Source organism: Oryctolagus cuniculus, chromosome 5 (assembly GCF_051225735.1).
Source record: "Oryctolagus cuniculus isolate XC-2025 breed Fujian yellow rabbit chromosome 5, ASM5122573v1, whole genome shotgun sequence".
Classification (NCBI taxonomy): Eukaryota; Metazoa; Chordata; class Mammalia; order Lagomorpha; family Leporidae; genus Oryctolagus; species Oryctolagus cuniculus.
This window is the reverse complement of record NC_142871.1, coordinates 33,723,039-33,743,089: the sequence shown is the minus strand read 5'-3', so window position 1 is coordinate 33,743,089 and position 20,051 is coordinate 33,723,039. Positions and strand designations below refer to the sequence as shown.

At 41.5% G+C, this 20,051-nt stretch overlaps 1 long non-coding RNA gene across 1 annotated transcript in view; it reads right to left on the bottom strand.

Moving 5' to 3' along the window:
• Positions 1-3,151: 3,151 nt before the first annotated feature.
• Positions 3,152-20,051, bottom strand: part of LOC149126460 (uncharacterized) — a 35,939-nt gene continuing 19,039 nt past the window's right edge. Inside the window, exon 3 of the long non-coding RNA XR_016233712.1 lies at positions 3,152-3,521. This is a non-coding gene — a long non-coding RNA (uncharacterized LOC149126460). The remainder of the gene's footprint in view (positions 3,522-20,051) is intronic.

Here is a 20,051-nt window from a genome sequence, read left to right as displayed (position 1 = left end):
TGCGCCGAGCGCTTGCGCACGCGCAAAGACTTGTGTGCGCACTGCGCGACGGCAACCTCTCAGGGTCACTGTCCGCCTCGCTGGGGAGACATGCGCATTCTGCGCCGGGCCGGGGGGGGGGGGGGGGGTGTGCTGTGGGGTTGGCCCCGCCCACAGGGCCGCAGATTGACGCGCCTTCCGAGGGGGAATCCCCGCCACGTACACTTTATTAGAGTGAAATACTGCGAGCGGCGCGTTCAGGATGATTTTCCAAATGTGGCTTCCGATAAGCTACTGAAAAAACTGACAGTGTGCTCAATAAAAACATCGAGCTTGTTTTATGACCTTTCACCTTTGAGGTCTAGTTAGTCATGTAATGGCATTCAACCTGTGTACATTTGGTGTAAGAATTAGTCCAAGCTTTAGAGGAGAAAAGAGCTTTTTAAACAGGTGTAGGAGGGTACTTCAAAATTTTCGCGGACAATAGAATTAAAAGATAAACTTATTTTGGTGCAAAAATGTTTGAAACCATTTATTCACCATTTGCATTTTTCATGAGCTTTACAAGTACCCTCTTCCATGATTAATTGAGAACCTGAGGACAACAGGTCATCATGCTTCTGTTTATTTCATAACCTCGACTGTAAGCTGGATCCTGCACTACTGCCTTCAGTAAATAACTATCTGCTCTTAGTCATGTAAATCATCTTCATCAGCATCATAAAAAGTATTCATGGAGCATTCCTTGGACATAACCATGTGCACCTGCTGAGTATTAAATACGGGTTTTTAAGCATATCGCTGGCCTTAGGTGGTAATGATGACTGATGCTGATGCATACATCTATAACCTACTATTAAATGTCTTCATTTCCTAGGACATAAAGTCAGGAGTGCTATGTAAAAAAAACTAACCTCATTATCATGCTGCACAAACCACTTCCGGTTTTAGCTTGCGGTTTTGAAATGGTGATACTTCACATCAAAGGCAAAAGTCAAATTCTGGAAGTTAAGTAAAAGCTTGCTAAGCCTTCTGTTATCCATGGTAGAAAAGAATACTAATAAAAGTAAAACAAATTTGATTTATTTCTGCAAGTGACTTTGAATGTAATTTATACATGTGTTTGAATGTGTCAGTCTACTAAATAGTTGTTCTTAACCACCATTGGTGTTTACTATAACTCTAAGACGAAATCTATTCAGAAGTATAGTTGCTAATTTTCTATGGCTAAGTGGTTTTTTTTTTTTTTAAGATTTATGTATTTATTTGAAAGTAATAGAGAGAGTAACAGAGAACAAAACATCTTCCAAATGCCTACAATAGCTAGGTCTGGGTGAGGCTGTGCCAGGAGCTAAGAACTTCGTTCCTGTTGCCCACATGGGTGGCAGGGGTCCAAGTACTTGAACCACCATCTGCTACCTGGTCAGGCATATTAGCAGGAGGCTGGACTGGAAATGGAGTAGCTGGAAATCAAACCTGACCCTCACATGGGATGCAAGGGGTCACAAATAGTAGTTTAAGCCATTGTGCCACTATGCCTGCCCCTTTATTTTACACTTTTACATGCTTCTTCTGTTGCAACCTGTTACTTTGTATAGCAGAGGTAGTAATAGTAACTCACAGAGTTGTAAAAAATGATTTATCCATGTAAGATAATTTAGCATGCATCATGGTAGGTGCTTAAAAATATTAAAATACAAATGGCAGCTTCTAACCCACTGTAATTATCAATTAAAAATTCAAACAGAACTTGTTGAGGAACAAAGTGACTCAGTTGGGAACTGACAAGACCTCCCACTGGGCCCAGCACTAGACACCATAATTTTAGCAAGTCCCCACCTTCAACTCTTCTTCCAGTGGCATTCATTCGCTGTTAGCATAAGACCTTGGGGTTTTGGTATGTGTATGAATTGGAAAGCCAACTGTTGTTCAAACTATAGCAAGCCCTACTACCCACCCAAAATCATGAGCTCACTTCCTTCCTAAAGGATGTCGCATAAAGTGATTATAGTGATTATTTGCCACAAATAAGAAAGTCACAGGGAATGATTTTCAACAAACTGAGGAAATGACTGTCTTTTAATTTAGGGAAAAATGAATATGTAAGAGGAAAACGTCTTGTCATCACATGTAGAGATGTGTACAAGTCCACACAGGCACAGTTGAGAAACATATTCCAACATAGGTTATGTGTTATGGGAATAATGCTTAGACTCTTCCTGGGTTGAGATTTTAGTATTAAAATGAAGCAAAGGATTGTTGCGGGGCTGAAGGGTCCGGATTCTCGTCTCTGAGTAACAAAGGATGCACGAAAGAATTCAAGGACAAGACATAGATAAAGAGCAGCAGAGGAGCAAGAGTCATTAGCAAAGTCAAAAGTGCTGGCTCCCTCTAGAGTGAGCTGCAACCTGACAGACTGGGGCCATCCCTTAATGTGATCTGGAGGCAGAGGGAGTGATGTTTTAGATGGGATTTTCCAGGAAAGTGTGAAGAGTTCTAGGAATTTGGTGACTGCCCATTTTAGGAAGTGTCAGAGGTGTCATGGCAACAGGCACATGGCGGGAGTGGGAATGTCAGCCATAACTTTACAATAATGGTGTTATCATGGTCTATGGGTCATCACAGGAGGCAGTCAGCAGCCATTTGGATGTGTTCGGCCATTGCCAGTTCTGCACAATGGCTTCCCTTACGACAGCAATTTCAGATTATTGGCCGTGGGAAGAGTTTCAGAGGCAGCCTAGGGGAGGGTGTGGTGACAGATTTGCTTCTGCTCTTTCTGGGCTCCCTATCTCCTTACCTATAACAGGATGACCTTCGGATACTTTCTGACCCTCTTGCAACAGGGTATGGACCATCCAGGGTGGCTGCTGATTGCATCTCTATATATATGACTAAGAATATGAGAGACAACCTTAGGGAACATCATGAGCTTTGATGGTTTTGAAATGAGCCTCGATAGAGACTCGTGAGTTGCTCAAGGCATTAGCCAACGACCACCCCAACAGCAAAGCCTTCACTGACTTCCTCAGAGAGTATTCGGAACTTGATCCACTACCCCCAGAACTTGGTAGGTGTGATTGTAAAAGTTCAGTATTGTGGTTGGATGGAAAACACCATGATTTTGAAAAAACAGAAACCTGGATTTCAGACTGCTTTGCTGCTCATTTTTTTGTTTTGTTTTAAAAGATTTATTTTATTTATTTGAAAGTCAGAGTTAAAGAGAAAGAGAGAGAGAGAGTCTTCCATCCGCTGGTTCACTCCCCAGATGGCCGCAACGGCCGGAGCTGTGCCGATCCAAAGCCAGGAGCCAGAAGCTTCCTCTGGGTCTCCCACGAAGGTGCAGGGGCCCAAGGATGCAGGCCGTCTTCTATTGCTTTCCCAGGCCATAGCAGAGAGCTGGATTGGAAGAGGAGCAGCCGGGACTAGAACCAGGGCCCATATGGGATGCTGGCGTGTCAGGCCAGGGCTTTAACCCACTGCGCCACAGTGCCAGCCCCTTGCTGCTCTCTGATCGTTAACTTCTTTGGGCTTAATTTCTTCATCTGCAAAATAAGTGTATATGCAAATGTATGTCTTCTATTTTATACAAAGCGAATGAAGGGATATATGAACAAATAGTAGCTCTTATATAATAGGTACTCCATATATGCTAGTTTTCTGTCTCACTAGTGAGAAAATTTCATCTTTGTTTCTTTAGCACCCTGATGTCTGACACTTTGAATGTTTGCTCAATGAATTAATGAGTAAAAAAGGGAAATATAGTGTTAAGTGTCTTGCTGTGAGATAGTTAACAAATGTCATAAATAACTATATAAATGATTCATTTTTATAATGATTTGTGAAGATTGTAAATAAGGATACAATTTGATACATTTTGACATATATATATACTCCAGTGAAACCATCAACCCAGCCAAGATGATGAATATATCCAGACTTCTAAGAGTTTCCTCAAGTACCTTTATATATAGAATATAAAATACCAAAGTATTCAAGTGTTCCCTCTCTCCCTGTCACTGCTTCCTCACATGGTTCCTGGCAACAACCAATCATCTTTCATCACTGTAGAGTCATTTGTATTTTCTAAAATTTTATATATAGTTAAAATCACATAACATATGTTCTTTTTAAAAATCTATCTTCATTCACTTGGCATTATTATCTTAAGATTCATCCATGTAGTTACCTAAGTAAGTAGTGTGTTCCTTTTTATTGCAAAGGAGCATTGCATCCTATGGATATGCCACAATTTGTGTTTCTACTCATCTTTGAAGAGATATTTGGATTACTTCCAATTTTGGCCGATACAAATAAGACTTCCATGAATACTCAGAGGCAAATCTTTGTATGGACACGAACTTTGACTTCTCCTGGGTAAACATAGGGGAGTAGAATGGTTGGGTGATATGATAGGTTATCATAAGCTTTTAAAGAAACCACTGATTGACTTTCTGGAGTGGTTGTACCATTAATATTCTGTTTCCTCCACATCCTTGCAAATACTTCATATAAAGATACTGTGTTTGCTGATGTTCCCATGGCTTCTTTGGTAAAGTGTCTGTTTGAATCTCTGGTCAATTTTTAAGGGGACTATGTTTTATTTTTCCTATTGAGGAGTTCTTTTCAAGTTCTGGATGCAATTCCTTTACCTGATAATAAATTTGCAAATATGTCCCCATTTATGTTACTTGTTTTAATTCTCTTTTTTTAAAAACAGATTTATTTTATTTACTCAAAAGGCAGAGTGACAGAGAAAGAGAGAGATGTCTTCCATCTCTGGTTCATTCCCCAAGTGGCCACAGAAGTCAGGAGCCAGGAGCTTCACCTGGGTCTCCCATGTGGGTGCAGGGGCCTAAGGACTTGGGTTTGTTGCTGCTTTCCCAGGAACATTAGCAGAGAGCTAGATCAGAAGTGGAGCAGCCAGGACTCAGAAACAGCACCCATATGGGGTGTTAGTACTGCAGGCAGCAACTTAACCCAATATGCTACAACACCAGCCCCTCTTCATTTCTCTTTTGAATAGAAGTTTAACATCTTTATGAAGACCAATTTATCAATTCTTGCTTTAATAGGTTGTGTGTTTTTCTATCTAAGAAAATTTTGGCCGCATCAAAGCTCACAAAGTTTCTAGTTTCTAAATTAAATTTTACAGTTTGGAGTTTTTCACATTTATCTTTCTGACACATTTTCCATTTTTTACGTGATATAAGGTTTATATCATAGTTAACTTGATTAATTGTTCCAGAACCATTTGTTGGAAGGGAGGTCATTTCTCCACTGACTGTATCTCCATCTTTATCAAAAGTCAGTTCAGTGTGGATCTGTCTCTGGACGTTCTGTTCTGTTCCACTGTTCTACTAATCCAATCTACCCTAATAACAGTACCTTGCTGTCATCACTACAGCAGCTTCATAAATATTAAAACAAGTAGTGGTATCCTCCAACTGTAGTCTATATTTTCAAATTCTCTTAGCTATTTTAGTTCCTTTGCATTTGCATATGAATTTTAAATTGAGGTTATCAATTATTACAAGTATTCCTTTAAAGAATTCAATTGATATTCTTTTGACTCTTGATCACTAGATCAATGTGGGGAAAACTAACATTTTACCACTGAGTCTTTCAACACATGGACATTATATGTCTCTCCCTTTATATAAGTTTTCTTTAATTTGCTTCAGTAATGCATACAAGTTTTAGTGCCTAGTCTTTAACAACTTTTGGAGATTCAATTGCAAGTATCCCATATGTATTTTGATGCTATGTAAATATTCTTTAACCCACAGATTGTATAACTTACATGTAATTGTATAAAATCATAGAATTTCATATAATTATATAAAATTATGTCATTTACATATTATTTGAATACAGTAGAAAATTGCATGATCTGAAGAGATGTATCAAGTCCATGGATTAGAAGAGCCAGTATTGTAATAAATTGGGAGAGATAATTCCATCACCTCAACTTAATACATATTGAATGTTAACCCAGACAAAATTCTAGCAGCTTTTAGTGAATATTGGCAGTCAGATTCTGTAATTTAAATAGAGATACAAAAATCCTAGAATAGGAGCCAGGGCTGTGGTACAGCAGGTTAAAACCATGGCCTGCAGTGCCAGCATCCCATATGGGTGCCAATTCAAGTCCCAGCTGCTCCACTTCTGATCCTACTCCCTGCTAATGAGCCTGGGAAAGCAATAGAAGATGGTTCAAGTCCCTAGGCCCCTGGACCTATATGGGAGACCTGGAAGAGTGCCTGGCCCAGCCCCAACCTTTGTGGCCATTTGGGGAGTGAACTGACAACTGGAAGGTATCTCTCTCTCTCTCTTTCTCTCTCTCTCTCTCTCAATTTAACTCTGCCTTTCAAACAAATAAAATAAATCTTTAAAAAAAAATCCTAGAAAAGCGAAGACAATCTGAAAAAAAGGATCAAGTTGAAGGACTTACACTCTCTGGCCAGATACTGCAGAAATTCAGAAAGAGAGTATTTCCATAGGTGTAAAGTGAACAAGAGAAGCCAGACTCTAAAGAGTATGTGCTGTTTGTCTGCAGTGATGAAAGTCAGATGAGCAAAACCATTCCATGGTGATGGAAGTCAGAGAGTGGTCCCCTTTGAGGTGAATATTAGCAGGGGTGGGAGAGCGAGAACTGAAAGGGGCTTTCTGAGATGCTGTATTGCTTTATACATAAGGGTGAGGATTATAAGGTTTTATACATAGGTGAAATTTTATTGTGCTATACATTTAAGATTCCCATGCCTTCAGACCTTCATAAGAGAAACTATTTTAAAAAGAAAAATGTGATGGTTATGCAAGATGACCCCTAAAATCCTCCACTTATTATCTTCCCATAGAGACAACGATTTGAAAGCTATTCACATCCCTTCACCAGGGCTGGGAAAAGGCCACAGTCCTTGGTTTTAATATAATAGCAAGAAAAGATGCATTGAATAAGTCAGGAAGGAAAGAGTTGCCTGCACAGTGTGGAGAGCCATATCTCCCACTTGAGGGACAGAGAGGGAATTAAGAAGAGGCCCAGCATCACTCACTATGGTGAAAACCAGTGCTGGGCAGAACCCATACACCCTAGCCCTCAAGCCAATATCCAGTCTCTGAAAGCGCCTTACCTAGGTGGCCAAGGGACTGCCTCCAGCACTCCTTCCCCAACCTCAGGCAGCACAACATAGAGGAAGACCCCACCCATGGGGAGCACAGCAGGAAGGCAAGCAAACCCAGCGGCGCCATGGCTCAATAGGCTAATCCTCTGCCTTGCTGCGCCGGTACACCGGGTTCTAGTCCCAGTCGGGGACTAGAACCGGGGCGCCGGATTCTGTCCCAGTTGCCCCTCTTCCAGGCCAGCTCTCTGCTGTGGCCCGGGAAGGCAGTGGAGGATGGCCCAAGCCCTTGGGCCCTGCACCCCATGGGAGACCAGGAGAAGCACCTGACTCCTGCCATCGAATCAGTGCGGTGCGCCGGCCACAGCACACTGGCCGTGGCGACCATTGGAGGGTGAACCAATGGAAAAAGGAAGACCTTTCTCTCTGTCTCTCTCACTGTCCACTCTGCCTGTCAAAAAAAAAAAAAAAAAAACTTAAAGTGACAGTTTTTTTTTTCTCTTTCTTTCTCTGTGTGTGTGTGTGTGTGTGTGTGTGTGCGTGTGTTAATCTGTTTTTCAAAAAAATATATATATTTTCAAAAATATATATATATTATATATATGTATATCCCTTCTAAGACATGTTATAGTCACACTGTAAAAAAATACAAAGAGAATTCTGAAAACAGCAATATAAAAACATCAAGTTGCTTATAAGGCTATTCCCATTAGAACAACGACAGACTTCTTGGCTGAAGCATTACAGACCAAAAAAGAATGGGATGAAATATTTAAGCCCTGAAAAAAATTACCAAGAAAAATATACCTGGGGCAAGTGTTTGGCCTAGTGGTTAAGACGCCCGTATCCCATGTCATACTGCCTGAGTTCAAAACCATGGCTTAAGTAGTTGGGGCCCTGCCAACATATATGGGAAATCTGGGTTTCGTCCCTGGCTCTTGGCTTTGGCCTGTCTCAATCCCAGCCATTATAGGCATCTGGGGAAGGAACCAGTGGGTGGGAGCTCTCTCCCTTTTTCTCTCTCTCTTTGTATGCCTCTCCAATTTAAAAAATTTCAAATGGGGCTGGCAATTCAGTATGAAAGTTAAGCTACCAGTTGGGATGTCTGCATCTCATATTGGAGTACCAATCAGAGTTCTAGCTGCTCCATTTCCAATCCAGATTCCCACTAATGCACCTGGGAAGGAAGAAAAGGGTGGCCCAATTGCTTGGGTCCCTGACACCCATGTAGGAGACCCAGAAGGAATTCTAGACTCCTGGCTTTAGCCTGGCCCAGTCGGCTACTGTAGGCTTTGGGGCTGTAAACCAGCAGATGGAAGATCTTTGACTCTTTTTCTCTCCCTTCTTTCTGTCACTCTGCCTTTCAAATAAATAAAATAAATCCTAAAAAAAGAAAGAAAGGAAAAAGAAAAACAACACTATACTCAGTAAAGTTATCCTTCAGAAATGAAGGGTTAAGAAAACTTTCCATGACAAGCAAAAAACTGAAGGAATTCATCACTGCCAGACTGGCCCAATAACATAGAATAACTTGGCGGATATTACATTAAGTGAAACAAGCCAAGTGCAGAAACACAAATACCACGTGATCTCACTCGTCTGTGCGCTCTAATGGTTGACCTCGTTGAAGTTGGGAGTATCACAGTGAGTACCAGGGAGTGAGGAAGAGAGAGGGTTGGCGAGTGGGGAGAGGTCAGACAAGTGACACAATGTCACAGTTGGATAGGAGGAACAAAAGCTGATGTTCTGTCGCACACTAAAGTGACTATAGTATTGTGTATTTTTAAATAGCTAGAATAGAATTTTTAATGATCTTGTCTCAAAAAAGCCATAAATATTTAAGGTGATAGATACTACTCAAATTTGAGCGTTGTACAATGTATACATGTATTGAAGCATCACACTGTAGCCCATGGATGTGTATACATAATCATGTATCTTTCAAAAAAATAATGAAAAATACGGTGAATTGTCGCTCCCCCTCTTCGTGGAGGAACGACACTAGACCCTGCGTTGTTCTTTTGTCTGCTCGGCCCTTCCCGGGTTTGCTGCTGGTCCTTCCCGGGTTGGCTGCCGATCTCTCCCACCTCCGTGGAAGGGCGGCTCCCCCTGCCACTTTCCCCACTTCCGCGGGGGAGCAGCACACCATCGGCCGGCTCTCTCGGGGGCTGCTCAGATGTTATCCGGATGTTCCCTTTAGATGTTCCTGGTGCATGTTGTCTCTCTCCTCCTTTATAGTCCTCTTCCACCAATCCCAACTCTGCTACCCACACGCCGAGCACGCTGCTCTCCTCCAATCAGGAGCAGGATCAGCTCCTGCAGGTTATTGGTCGAACTGGAGGCAGCTGTGTAAAAGTTGTTTACTCCTCTCCCAGTGCCATTTTGTGGGAGAGCAGATGCATAGAATAAGTCTTAATTCCAGTAACTTAGTCTAGTCCGAGTTGCTCCCCACAGTGAATAATATAAAAAAGTAGTAAAAATGCAAAACAATTTTTGAATGGAATTTTCATAACTATGTTTGATATGAAAATATAATTTCAAATATATATACAAGTATTTAAATGTTGCTTTTATGGATTCTCAATGTCTTTTTTAAGATATAAATAAAAACTATGAATTTTGATATATTTAGGTTAGAATTCATTTGCAATATATCAATAAATATTATAGATATTATAAGAATACAGTCTCTTTGCTATGTTTTGTTCAAAACAGGCCAATTACTGGTCCATTTAATTAAATTATAATATTTCTGTTGCTGTTAAAATGGTACTACCCATTGCCAGTTTCTTAATATTCATATGTGTTTTGGTAAATAAATTATAGTAACTTCTGTAGTCCATAAGTATCTTCTAAAAAAATAAATGAATTTATTTTTGTCACTAAGAAAATAAGAATGGAAGGGAGAGAGAAGAGTTGTAACTGTGATATAAGACAAAACCTTTAAGAAAAATTCTAGAGTTTTCTAATTAAATATCTAGAAAAAATACGGCTTGTGCTAAAAATTATAAAATGTCATGGCTAGGGACAGATGTTTGGCACAGTGCCTAAGCTGTTGCTTGGGACACACAAATGCTTGGTTCAAGTCCCAGCTCTGCTTCAGATTCACCTTCTTCCGAATGCACACCCTGGGAAGCAGCAGACGATGGCTCAAGTATTTGGGTCTCTGCCATGCATGTTGGAGAGCCAGACTGAGTTCCAGGCTCCCGGCTTCAGCCCAGCCCAGCCCTGGCTGTTGCAGTTATTTGGGAAGTGAACTATCAAATGGAAGATTCTCTCTCTCTTTTTCTTTCTCTCTCACTCTCTCTCTCTCTCTCATAAAATAAATAAAAATTTTAAATATTATCAACAAAAATGTCAAACCTATAAGCATTTGGCTTTATTTGCTTGCTAGTCTTCTCAATTAGCACTATAACTTTCTTTCTCTCTTTTCTTTTTTGTCTCTTTTCTTTGTTTTAAAGCAGGAGTCACCTGAGAGAAAACTGGCAAGATTCTATGAGCAGGTCCTGTACCAGGACAACGCTTTGCATCAAATGACTTGAGGCCATCCAGGAGTTCTGTGTTTGACAGACGTGCTGACAGCACAACTAAACAAACAAACGGGTATTCAGGGAAGCTGAAATGATCTTCAAAGAAGACTCAGTGGGTGATATTTCATTTCTGTGGGGGTATTATGGAGCTTAATGTAGAACATATCAAAACCTTGGGAAGGTAATGGTGGGGTCATGAACTTCTTAAAACAGAGTGATGCCTTACAAGATCAAAATAGAAATCAATGTGTTCTGTACTTAGACATGAACCCCTGAGTGGGGAATCCCAGGAAAACAATGTCACCGCGCAGAAACCTTGCTCCTGCAAAGGTAGGTTCTTTCAACCACCCATCCTAGGCTCTCTGCTGCCAAGCACGTTAGCATGAAACGCAATCATAAACATATTTCAGGAGTTCTTTACACGATTCACTTTTTCAAAAGTTCGTGGTGTCCTAAATGCTCTAGTAATAATTAATCCTCCATTTTAAACTCTTTCAATGGAAACATGTTACTTTCAAAATAGGTCCAACCCCTGAGAAAGACATAGTTCTGCTGTGATTTCATCACTACCTAGTTTCCCACCTCACCTGCCACCCCGTTACCGTCCTGCCCAAGGCATTGTGTGCTGTAGCTCCTGCTTTGATGGTTTCAAGTCCAGCCACGCTCTTCCTGCCCCAGGGTACCAGTACATGCTGTTCTTCCTGCCTAGAAGCCCTTCTACCCTCACACCTCCTTTGTCGCTCATGAGAGGCCCACCAGCATCACACATCCGGTGAAACCCTCCTGCACTCTGCCAAATAAGTGTCCCCTCTCGATGCTCTCAAAGCAACCTTTGTCTGCCTCTGCTATCACACATTTGAATAATGTTCTAAGTGTCTGTGGTTGTTCTTACTCCTCTCCACATCCCCAGCTACATAGAAGCTCCTCAATGGCAGAAACACTCTGGAGTTTTTCTTTTATCTCCAGCACCCCGTGTAGTGATGGGACAAAGCTGGAATAAATAAAACAAATTTCGCTGAGTGTATCTATGCCAAGTAAAATAAATATGTTTATGAGATTTAAAAAAATTATGACTTTGGAGATTCCAATATGAATAGGATTCTGGTAGAAAAAGTGGATAATTCAGAAATAGAGGTTATGAGTAGAAATTTCAAGGGGGCAGGCTCTGTAGTGTAGCAGGTAAAGCCACTACATGTGACATGGGGAACATATATGGGCATTGATTCGAGTCCCAGCTGCTCCACTTACCATCCATTTTCCTGCTAATGTGCTTGGGAAATCAGCGGAAGATAGTTCAAGTGCTTGGGACCCTGCATTCACATGGGAGACTTGGAACAAGCTCCTGGATATTGGCTTCAGCCTGGCCCACTCTGGCCATTGCAGCTATTTGGGGAAGCAGATGGAAGATTCTCTCTCTCTCTCTCTCTCTCTCTCTCTTTCAAATAAATAATCTTTTTTTTTAAAAAAAAGGAAAATTCTAGATTAAAAAGTCACTTTTTTGTGCCATAGCAATTCAGGCTGCCACCTGCTACACTGCCCGCATCTCATATGGGCTCTGATTCAACTTCTGAAAACTCCACATTCAATCAAGCTCCCTGCTAGTTGCCTGGGAAAACAGCAAAAGATGGCCCAAGTCCTTAGGCCCCTGCACCCATGTGGGAGATCCAGATGAAGGTCCTGGCTCCTGGCTTCCGTCTAGTACAGCCATGGCCCTTGCAGCCATTTGGGGAGTGCAGCAGCAGATGGAAGATTTCTCCCTCCCTCTCTCTCTCTCTCTCTCTCTGTGTGTGTGTGTGTGTGTGTGTCTCCCTCTCTTTCTCTCTATGACTCTGCCTTTCAAATAAATAAATATTTTTAAAATCAGCTTTATTTTAAAAATCTGCACACAAAACTTCTACTTGAGTGTTCATAAAAACATTAGTCATAATAATCAAAGAGTAAGAACATCTGAAATAAAAATAATACAGTAGAATATTCTCTCACAACAAAAGGATATAAAGTACTGAGACTAAGCTGCAGCATGGATGGACCTTGTAAATACTATGTCAAGCGTAAGAAGCCATTCACAAAAAATCACGTGTTGCACGAGTCCATTCAAATGAAATGTCCAGCACAGGCAAATCTACAGAGACAGACAGTGGATTCATGGAGGCCAGAGGTTGGGGAGATTGGGGGGAATAGGGAGTGGCTGCTAATGGACAGGGGAATTATTTATAGGGTGTTATTTTTTTCAAGGACTCGGTAAAACTCTCAGATAATCAATTTGAAGATGGAGAGTTTCTGTCACCTAAGAAACCTGGATCCACTGAGAAGCTTCTATATCTTCTGAAACTTGGAGATAGAAAAGGAAAGGTGTCTGGCCCAGTGGTGCTTGACTGTAGTGGTTGCAAGTCACTTGGCTGAAAAAGTCCTGCTCTGCCAGTGCTTAACTGCCTAATCTTGGGCCAGTTGCTTCTCCACTCAGCACCTTAATGAACACAGTGAAAAAGGAAATAGAAAACTTGAACTCTGAAACAGTTCTGAACATTTGAATGGCTGGATTCTCCAAAGCCCTAGCGCAACTCCTCACACACAGACAGCATTCCAGCAGTGCCTGGATTCTTCTCCAGCCCCACCAACAGCAAGGGGACAGGTCTCATCTGGTCCTTGACTGTAGTGAGATGGGGTGCATCTGGTTTGGTGCCTTGAACTGTACACTGCCTCCAGCCATAAGGCTCCCAGAAGTCCTCCCTATTTTGACAACGGATCTCTTGGTCCAACAGAACTTCTAGAACTTTCTTACCCCTTGGTTGGTCCAATGATTCTCTGGTGTTTCGGCTCTGTGCAATAGCATATGATACTCAGAGTCTGTCTTTCATCACTGCTCTTATCCCCTTCCCAGGCACTATCCCATCCTCCTGCCAGACACTCAGCATTGGATTCTGCACTGTGGCAAGTGCAAGATTTTTAGCCTCTCCAAGCTCAAGTAATCAGAGCGCAGCTCTCAATATTCCTGGATTCATCTAATCAATCTGGAAATCTTTGATCTAACTGCCTCCACCCAAGTACAAGAGAACTGTGCTTATTTCTGAACATAGTTTTCTCGTAGAAATAAAGTTTCATTGGACTACCTTGGTGAAAAGATGAAATTCTTATTTTCTGAGTCCATCCTAGTCTGAATCCAAGTTTGTTTGAGGAGGCTAAGTCATTCTAGAATATACAAGCTATCTATTTTGGAATATCATCTTGAGTACTCGCTGTACAACTTAGGGACACATGTGGCTCTTTAGCCACAGGAAAGAGATGTATTCTTGAAACAAACGCTCCAAGGCACAAAGGGACTATGAATGACAAATCCAAAACTGAAGCATTTTTAAATCCCAAGGGAAAATTCAAAGCAAAGAAAATATGCAAATCACATTTAAAACACACGGAAGCATACACATAAAAGGCAGGTTTAACAGGGTAAAATAGGCTCTCACTAGCAGTCACTGAGAGGGGGGACGTGTTGGAGGAATTTCCCTTCTTTTCCCTGTCATGCTCTGGTTTCTCTGGAAAGGGGGGAGATGGGGTATAGTGTCAATGCGCTGTTTAGGATCCTAAATCTGGGACAACTCTGAGAAGATGAAATAATTCAAAGCAAAACCATGTCAACCACTTTGAAATGTTTCTTATTTGATTTTCTTAAGAGAAAGCTGGAAAACAGGAAAAGTGAAAGGGAAGCATCTTTGTTCCTCACCTAAATCTGTGTGTGCAGTGTTGGAAGTTTTGCTCATCTTGGCTATTAGGGTATGAGACAGTCACACCAGGTACTGTCATGTATTTGACCACAAATTTTGTAAGCTCCATTAGCAGTTCTTAAAACAATTATACTAAGAAGAGGACAATTGATATGGATTACTTTTTTTAATAGTTTGGCAAACTTTTTTCATTTTTTAAGCTTTATTTACTTATTCAAAAGGCAAAGATAGGAGAGAAAGAGAAAGAGAGAGAGAGAGAGAGAATCCTCCATCCGCTGATTCACTTCCCAAGTGACCTCAACAGCAGGAGCTGGGCCAGACCAAAGCCAGGATCCAAACGCTTCTTTCAGACCTCCCACGGGAGTAGGGCTCAAACATTTGAACCATCTTCTGCTGCTTTCCCAGGCATATGAGCAGGGAGCTAGATCAGAAGTGGAGCAGCAGGGACTCATCAGTGCCCATACGGGATGCTGGCACTGCAGGCTAAGACTTAACCCACTGTGCCACAGTGCCAGCCCCAAAGGATTATGGGTTTTTGTTGTTGTTGTTGTTGTTGTTGTTGCTTTTTAAACTGAGGCCAGAGGAAGAGACAGAGGGAGATCTTGCATCTGCTGATTGATTCCCCAAATGCCCCCAATAGCCCGGGCTGGGCAAAGCCAAAGCCAGGAACTCAGTACAGGCCTCCAAAGTGGGTGGAAGAGACCAAAATAATTGAGCCATCACCTATTGCCTCCTACAGTATACATTAGCAGGAAGCCTAAATCCAAAGCAGAGCTAGGACTTTTTCCCAGGCAGTCCAACATGGGATGTGGGCATCCCAAGTGGTGTCTTAACAGCTGCCCCAAATGCCCACATCTGATACTGATTACTTTTAATGTAGTTTGAACAGGAGTTATTTAGAAGACTTCGACTCTCAAATTTCTATTTTTCTCAGGAAAGAAATAGTTCAATGTGATTAGTCATATTCTTTTTATTTCTTTCTATTTTTAGACAAGTAGAATAGATATTAGTCCTTTCCAAGTAGAACAATGAGCAGCAATGAGTCCCACAGATTTATCATCACTGAGACGAATTTTTTCTGAGATAGCCACACAGGTGTACCCCCACCCAACATGCTTTTCTGACTTTGTGATGCTGCTGCTTCTCCATTAAGAGATAAAGACACTCTTGCATTGAGAAATATTCCCTCTCCATAAAATTGGGAGGCTCTGTTGTTACTATATTGGAACTTTCTTACAAGCCTACTAAGGCTAAGCCATGAAAAAATGACACATTTTTCTCTTTGGAAGCTCATCTCAGAAGCCAGCCATCATGGTGTCAGGAAGCCAAACAGCCACACGGCAGGGCCAGATGTGGATGTACCAATGGTTTCCCGGCTGAGATGCCAGAAGACAGGCAGCACGTGTGGCCAAGACACACACCAGAACCAGTGCCCGGCCTTCCAGAAGCCCCAGTTAATGCTGTACGACATGGAGACAACCCATGTTGCAGTTTTATGAGCAATTATAAATGCTGACTTTATTTTTCTTATTTTATTTATTTTCTGGTTATTTATTTCAAAGGCAGAAGGATAGAGCCAGACAGAGATCTTCCATCCGCTAGCTCACTCCCTCAAAATCCCTGCAATAGCCCCAGCTGGATCAGGCTGAAGAAAGGAGGTGGGCACTCCATCCAGGTCTCCCATATGGGTAACAGGGACCCAGGGCGTGAGGCAATACCTGCTTCCTCCCAGAGTGCACATAGCAGGAAGGTGGAATAGGAAGCAGAGCTGGCACCCAAACCCAGGCGCTGCGATACAGAAGCAGGTAGCTCAGCAAGTATCTTAACTGCTGAGCCAGGCACAGGCCACCATGAACTTCTTGAAGTACACTCATGCTATTAATTGTGATCATTAATATGACAAAGTTTAGAAAGACTGTCTTAAGTGAGATTTTCTTTTGTCACTAGTCACAATTCTGAAAACTGCCTTCTAGGTATACCATGAATAATTCATTACAAAAGATTTTGTTCCATTCCATTGAAATATTATACTAAAGTGATTTAAAAAGGCTAGCATAGAAAGGACTTGATTCTCTGGAAAATTAATGTTATGCAATTCTGTAGTCCCCACTTTTACTTGTCACCCAACACACTAATTGCTTGGAAGTTTTAAGGAACAAGTATTTTATTCAAAGTGGCTGCTTTTTTCAAAAACCACAGCTCCACAATGAAACTTTTGATAAAATGTCCTCTTCCCTAGTGATGTTAAAGTGGGCCATTTATGATTTTTTAAAAAACAGTACAGTGTTACTTCATCTCAATTGCACTGATAATTGATTTAGACTTATCCTAAGGACTGTACTTCATATTATGTTTTGACTAGTGACTGAGAAAGAAGGCAGGGCATTAAACAGCATGCAATCAATTACATCATTAAGATAGTCCTAATCAAACCTAACAAACAGAACGTTCTCTGTAAGAATAATTTTAATTTTTTAAAGATTTATTTATTTATTTTGAATGACAGAGTTACAGTGAGAGAGAGGGAGAGACAGAGATATAGATCTTCTACTTGTTCACTCCCTAGATGGACACAATGACAGGGGCTGGGCCAGGATAATGACAGGAGCGGGGACTTCATCTGACTCTCCCACATGGGTGGCAGGGGACCAAACATTTGGGCCATTTTTCACTGCTTTTCTCAGGCCATTAGTGGGAAGTGGAGCAGCTGAGAGTTATACTGGTACCCATACAGGATGTCAGCATTGCAGGGGACAATTTAACTCTGGCCTCAAGGGTGATTTTAAACCTTTGGTACAACATTTAATTATTCCCTTCTAATTGTTTTAGAGCAGACAAAAGCTCACACAATTTTGTTCCCAAACTGAAAACATACTAGCATATGTATATGTGTTTTATCTACTCATTTGAAACATTTTTTTTTTGACAGGCAGAGAGGACAGTGAGAGAGAGAGAGACAGAGAGAAAGGTCTTCCTTTTTCCGTTGGTTCAACCCCCAATGGCCGCTGCAGCCGGCGCACCGCGCTGATCCGTAGCCAGGATCCAGAAGCCAGGTGGGTACAGGGCCCAAGCACTTGGGCCATCCTCCACTGCACTCCCGGGCCATAGCAGAGAGCTGGACTAGAAGAGGAGCAACCGGGACTAGAACCCGGTGTGCCACCGCCGCAGGTGGATGATTAGCCTATTGAGCCGTGGCGCTGGCCTTGAAAGTTAAGGAGGAAAAAAAAAAAAAAATAGACCTCCTGTCTGCTGGTTCATTCCCCAATTGCCTGCAAAAGCCTAAGCTGGGGCAAGACAAATCCAGGAGCTGGGGATTCAATCCAGCTCTCTCACAGGAGGCATGGAAACAGCATGCAATCAATTACATCATTAAGATAGTCCTAATCAAACCTAGAGCCATCACCTGCTACCTCCCAGGGTTCACATGAATAGGATGCTGGAATTGGGAGCAGAATCAGGCCTCAAACCCAGGAACTCCAATGTGGAATGAAGGTGTGCTAACCAGCTCTTAACAGCTATGCCAGTGACAACATCTATTCTGGTAAACAAATCAGTACTGCTTTATCCACTACTTGTAGCCTATTGACAATCAATGGAAAAGAAAACAATAGAAAGCTTAAGGGGAAAGTGATCTTGAAAATTATAGTTTTTTAGACAAGGCCATGGTCAAAGTGGAAGTTCTCTCCTCCCTTCAGAGAAAGGTACCTCATTCTTTGATGACCCATTCTTTCCACTTGGATCTCACTCACAGAGATCTTTCATTTAGGTTTTTTTTTCCCCCAGAGTGTCTTGGCTTTCCATGCCTGAAATACTCTCATGGGCTTTTCAGCTGGATCCACATGCCTTAAGGGCTGATTATGAGGCCAGAGTGCTGTTTAGGACATCTGCCATTCTATGGGTCTGCTGTGTATCTCACTTCCCATGTTGGATCATTCTCTCCCTTTTTGATTCTATCAGCTAGTATTTGCAGACACTATTCTTGTTTATGTGATCCCTTTGGTTCTTAGTCCTATCATAATGATCAATTGTGAACAGAAATTGATCACTTGGACTAGTGAGATGGCATTGGTACATGCCACCTTGATGGGATTGAATTGGAATCCCCTGGTATGTTTCTACTCTACCGTTTGAGGTAAGTCAGCTTGAGCATGTCCTGAATTGCAGATCTCTTCCCTCTCTTATTCCCACTCTTACATTTAACAGCGATCACTTTTCAGTTAAGTTGTCTAAATATGATCAGAGTCAGTGAACTCAGGAGGCTTCCATAGCCTCGGCAGCTCATGACAAGAGCCTAGGGTGATTACTGAGGCCATAAACAAGAGTGTCAATTTGTTAAGTCAACAACAGGAGTCACTGTGCACTTACTCCTCATGTAGGATCTTTGTCCTTAGTGTGCTGTACATTGAGATTTAATGCTATAACTAGTACTCAAACAGTATTTTTCACTTTATGTTTCTGTGTGGGAGCAAACTGTTGAAATCTTTACTTAATGTATGCTAAACTGATCTTCTGTATATAAAGAGAATTGAAAATGAATCTTGATGTGAATGGAAGGGGAGAGGGAGTGGGAAAGGGGAGGGTTGCGGGTGGGAAGGACATTATGGGGGGGAAGCCATTGTAATCCATAAGCTGTACTTTGGAAATTTATATTCATTAAATAAAAGTTTAAAAAAAAAGAATGGCAAATGTCCTAAATAGCACTCTGGCCTCAGAATCAGCCCTTAAGGCATTCAGATATGGCTGAAGAGCCCATGAGAGTATTTTAGACATGGAAAGCCAAGACACCCTGGAAAAAAAAAAAAAAGAAGAAGAAGAAGACCTAAATGAAAGATCTCTACAAGTGAGATCCCAGTGGAAAGAATGGGGCCATCAAAGAAGGAGGTACCTTTCTCTGAAGGGAGGAGAGAACTTCCACTTTGACTATGACGCTGTCGGAATAAGATCAAAGTCGGCAAACTCAAAAGGCTTCCATAGCCTTGGCAACTCATGCTAGAGCCTAGGGAGATTAGTGACGCCATAAACAAGAGCGTCAAATTATTAACTCAACAACAGGAGTCACTGTGTACTTACTTCTCATGTGGGATCTGTCCTTAGTGTGTTGTCCAATGTGAAGTAATGCTATAACTAGTACTGAAACAGTATTTTACACTTTGTGTTTCTGTGTGGGTGCAAACTGATGAAATCTTTACTTAATATATACTAAATCAATCTTTTGTATATAAAAATAATTGAAAATGAATCTTGATGTGAATGGAATGGGAGAGGGAACGGGAGATGGGAGGGGTGTGAGTGGGAGGGAAATTATGAGGGGGGAAGCCATTGTAATCCACTCACTGTACTTTGGAAATTTATATTTACTAAATAAAAAATAAATTAAAAAATAGTAAAAAAAAAGAAAATTATAGTTTTTTTTTTTTTAAATCACAATTTGGTTAAGAAGCACAGAGGAAGAGCCAAGCATAGACTGCCCTTGTATTTTTGTCTATTTTATCTTCTCAGCGCTGAACCTAGGAGTATTGACTAGATGAATTCTGTCCTCGTTTTATGGAGATCTTTGCCTCTGCTTTGCTCGTTGTGCTCAGGGAAAAGCACCCTTTGGGTGCATACTGATATTTAAGGAGAGAGTGTCCAAGAAGGAGAGAGATTTTAAAGTTCCTCTTATGCCTTAAGATAGACAGTCTAAAGTAAGAGGTAAAGAGGGAAGT